Genomic DNA, 4,322 nt, shown 5'->3' on the forward strand with positions numbered 1-4,322 from the left:
CGGTGAATAGCTCCCTTGTCAGAGCCGTTGATGACATGATCTGAGGTCATCGTTGTTCCGTGGAGTTGTGTATCTCGTTGATTCATTTTCCGTTTCTTGTTGTATGGTCGGTTGTAATTTATAGTTTTCTTTATATATAAAGCGAGGAGAAAATCTTTCTCGGTATAGCACACACATTCAACTATAACTTTATATATGCATACCAATATACTCCCTCCGTCCCAAAATAAGTGTCTTAAAATTAGCATAAAGTTGAGACACTTATTTTGAGACGGAGGGAGTATTATTAAATAGAGCTACTATAACATATAAAGTAGTGATCTAAATGGTTTTATATTTCTTTACAGAAGCAATAAGATCTAGGTACAACGATTCATGTCAAATATAGATTGATTCCCTGATTTGGGTCATTTTTTCGAGCTGATTTGGGTCCAACACATGTGACCATAGCATCAGCCAATCGTACAAAGACCGTCCGATATTTCCCGCTTGATAACAAATTTTATGTACGTGGCCATGTCCTTCCATGTCTCACCCCCTTTTCCCTCTGATGAAACCTCCCACGCCGCTCCTTCTCTTTCCCCCATCCCCGCCAGTCCGCCACCATGCGCCAATCCCGCCATCGCCCGTCGATCCGGCGCGCAGTTCCACCCTCATCTCTCTCCCTGGTCCAGCAACATCACCCAGCCCCTTAGCTTTTCCTCCTGACACGAAAATGTCCTTTTGACTCCCGTCTCCATCTTGTTGGCCCGCAGATCTGGCAGCCCTCGGCCACGACGCTGCGAGCTCTGGCCAGCTTGACCTCGTCGGCTCGTCGCCCCCATTCAATAGGTGCTGGACGCCGCTCCTCGGGACCGCGGCGGTCTTCTTCATGGGCTCTCTCTCCCTTCACCTCCTACGCCATGTATCGGCCCCTTCCTGAAGCTCCTCCTCATCCGTGTGCCCCCCTGATGTCGCCGAGTGGACCACGCCCACACCCGCCTCCGCCCGCCTGTACCAGGTCCGGTCGCCTCTTCCTTTGGGCTTTGCGTAATTCGTCGAGCAGGTCATATATGTGGCGTGTGTACGTGTGCTTTTGTAATGGATGGTGGGATTGTGTTCTGGTGGTTGGGGTGCAGTATTTGCTCCTGTTGTTCAAGTTGAATAGCGGGGAGATGGAGGAGATGGTGGCATGAAGGGCTAGTGTGGTGGTGAGGTTCAAGTTCTATAACGAGGCCATGATTGTTTGCATGTTTGTTTAGTTTTTTTTTCTTTTGTATGGTTGTTGAAAAACAAAGCTGAGCCTATTAGTTTGGAAAATAAAGTCAAGCCTATGTGTTGAAAAATAGTTTGATTAACTAGCAAGTGGCCATTTGCGCCGGTGAGTTGAGCTGGCTAGCTTGTGTTGATTCATGCATGTTTGGTCAAGGCTAGCTAGTTGCAGCAGTTGGGAATAGTACATAAGAGAAGAGACCCTATATCAGCGTGTGTAATCAGGACTGGCATGTATACTTGATACTACTGTATAGCTTAACTAGCAGTCCCTGCAAACCAACTAACATTGAAGAGGTCCTCCATTCATGTCATAGTACGTACATTCCTAGTTCTTTTTCCTTTAGTTTTGGTTCGTAGATGTAATTGTAAGTTTTGTAATCTCGCTTTTGCTTTTCTTATCAGTATTTTGTAGTTCTGTAACATTTAACTTGTATGCCTAAGGCTGAAGCAGTCACTGACATGTTAACATCATGTCCTGTGTGTTCTTTCTCAAAGATGTAGAGCAGGGGTTCTTACAGTTTGATAAATACAGGCCACATCAGATTCTGAAGGCGACTTTGAAAGGGCGTGAGATGATGCTCGTCAAGACTAACTGAAAAGGTTAGTCCATCATGTCTTACCCATTTAGTTATGCGCCAATTTAGTTCTGGACAACATGAGCATGCTGCGGATAACTTGCTTTGAGACATGCTCTTTTTATTTGAGCCTGATTTCTTAGCTTACCTCATTGCCTACGTGGTACTGTTGTACTATATATGATGTATGCACCTGCTTATGCCCTATTTTCCCGGATGTGGCTCATAACTGAGATATCTATCTATTAAATCCATCTTAATTAAGGTGTGATGGCACAATTTGGTTGAACTCATATAGGAAAAGATGTTGCTATAATCAATTACAGTAAAATCATTTGCACAGAGAAAAATATTTCAACATTAGACAATATGATCTGGCATGTTTGACCCTCATCAGGCGTCCTCCTTTCTAGCTTTTGTTTTCCCCTGTACTAGCTTTTCCTCTTTTGGTCCTCAGCTTTCCAGACCTTGATGCTTTTGAGAATGTCCAGCAAACTTGGTTTCATTTTAGTAATGGAACCAGGGGGCCGCCTCTCTGTTTATCTAAAAAAGTGGACAATATTGAATTTTTTTGGAAGTGCATACAGAAATAATGGTAGCTTAACATGAAGAATGATTGTGACCTGTCATACGAAACATAAGAAGTTGCTTAATTTGCTATGCGCAATATAACCGAAACTATAGTTGGTGGAGATTAGTGTGCTACTGCTATTTAATTTGTTTGAATGAAAAATTATATTTATATCTTTCTTTACATGACATTCTTAATCTGTTTTTTGTATTTATTGTATGCCCAAACTAACCAATAGTGTTATGCTAGTCTACTGCTTCTGTTGTGTCATCAGGCTGCAAAATATAAGCGCTAGTATATATACTTCAGTGGGGTTGCAGATGTCTGTTGTACATTTGTACTTGGTTATCATTTTACAACTTCAACAAGCCAATGAATCGATTATCGACACGACATATGTGTCTTTCAGATAAGGTTTTTTTTGACCTGTATCACATGGCCATCTTGGTGTAACCATAGTACATGCGGGTTCTGGACATAGGATTGTTACAGTTAATTAAAAAATGTCGTGTGCTTCGAATTATATTAATGTTACAAGTAATTTGGAAAGCATGATGTGTTCTGAACCGTTGCAAACTTATAATGAAATTGACATTAGTGCAGTTTATTGGTATATTCCTTTTGTACACATAGCAACGTGTAGTACTCAGTCTATTATTTGGAGTTGCGTTCCTACTGATTCATGTAACCCTAAAAATTGCATGTGAAGGACCAAAAGGTGAGTACGTAGTCATACTGTTAGATATCTAACCAGTCAATTAGAACATCTAAGTTCCTTTTTTTGTATCATCAATTAAATTTCAATTACAGTATGTCGTTTTCATCTCCCTTACATCTAGTCTAATCATTTCTTAGGAATGGGAGACAGTACTGAAGAATCGTGATCTATGGCAAGGGTGATGATGTCTATGGCGATGATTGTTATGATCTATTTGGCGACGAGCATTATGATCCATATGGTGATGAAGGGTGACGAGTCTAGTGATCTTTCTTCAAGACGTTCAACAAAGTGAAATCATGGGGTTTTGGTCAATCTAGCTTATGCATAATGCTTGGACCATTATATCTTAGTTTTTTTTTGCATTTTAAACTTTCTAGATTGTTCATCATGATCAATGTAATTCGGATGCAACTCTTCTGATATTTTGAAAGTTGTGCTATATACAATATATGTTACTTGGTCATGTGTGGGCTGTGCAATTCTGTGATATATTTGAAATGAAAAACAATCCTCTAAGGGTGACTATATATATAGGGTGTTCGTCGGCCTCTCAACTATAGGAATAAATGAAGGGGTGTATGCACAATCAGCGATTATACTAGCTGACAGTTTGGTTCTCCTCTTAGTTATAATGAACCCCGAGGGGCCAAATATGCCGTCACCTATTGCAAAAGCCGAGGGGAATTGATAACTGTCAGGAAATAAATTCCCGACGGGAAACCGTCAGATATGAGCATCGTCGAGTTTTGGGGAGCTGGCTCGCGACCAAAATATGACCGGCGGCTCACCGTCAGCCAAATACCGTGGAAAAATGTATTACCCTACGGTACCGTCGGCTATTATTGTAATGGCCGACCAAGCATAGCCGACGGGAGATTGCCGATGGTGTACCGTCGGTTATAAAGAAAGATGACGGTGAAGGAAAATATCCGACGGTAATTTGACCCTCGGTTATAATGGGAAATCTAGTAGTGCAAATAAACATCTGGGAGGACCCTTGGATATACCTGGTAGTCCCTCAAGGAAAATGATGATGCCTAGGGGTAATATTGTGATCACAAGGGTGTCTGAACTCATTAATACAGAGAGTAGACAATGGGATGAGCAATTACTTAATGACTTATTTTGGCCCATTGATGTATACAGAATTCTAAACATCCCATTGGCCCTGGGGATGATGGATGATTTTGTATCATGGCAC

General features: G+C 41.5%; 1 long non-coding RNA gene across 1 annotated transcript; it reads left to right on the forward strand.

Moving 5' to 3' along the window:
* The first annotated feature begins 503 nt into the window (after nucleotides 1-503).
* LOC123085099 (uncharacterized) lies at nucleotides 504-3,584 on the forward strand. The gene is made up of 4 exons (XR_006439583.1): nucleotides 504-668; nucleotides 756-1,000; nucleotides 1,787-1,854; nucleotides 3,256-3,584. It is a non-coding gene; the product is annotated as an uncharacterized lncRNA (long non-coding RNA).
* Nucleotides 3,585-4,322: the final 738 nt, after the last annotated feature.

Source organism: Triticum aestivum, chromosome 4A (assembly GCF_018294505.1).
Source record: "Triticum aestivum cultivar Chinese Spring chromosome 4A, IWGSC CS RefSeq v2.1, whole genome shotgun sequence".
Classification (NCBI taxonomy): domain Eukaryota; kingdom Viridiplantae; phylum Streptophyta; class Magnoliopsida; order Poales; family Poaceae; genus Triticum; species Triticum aestivum.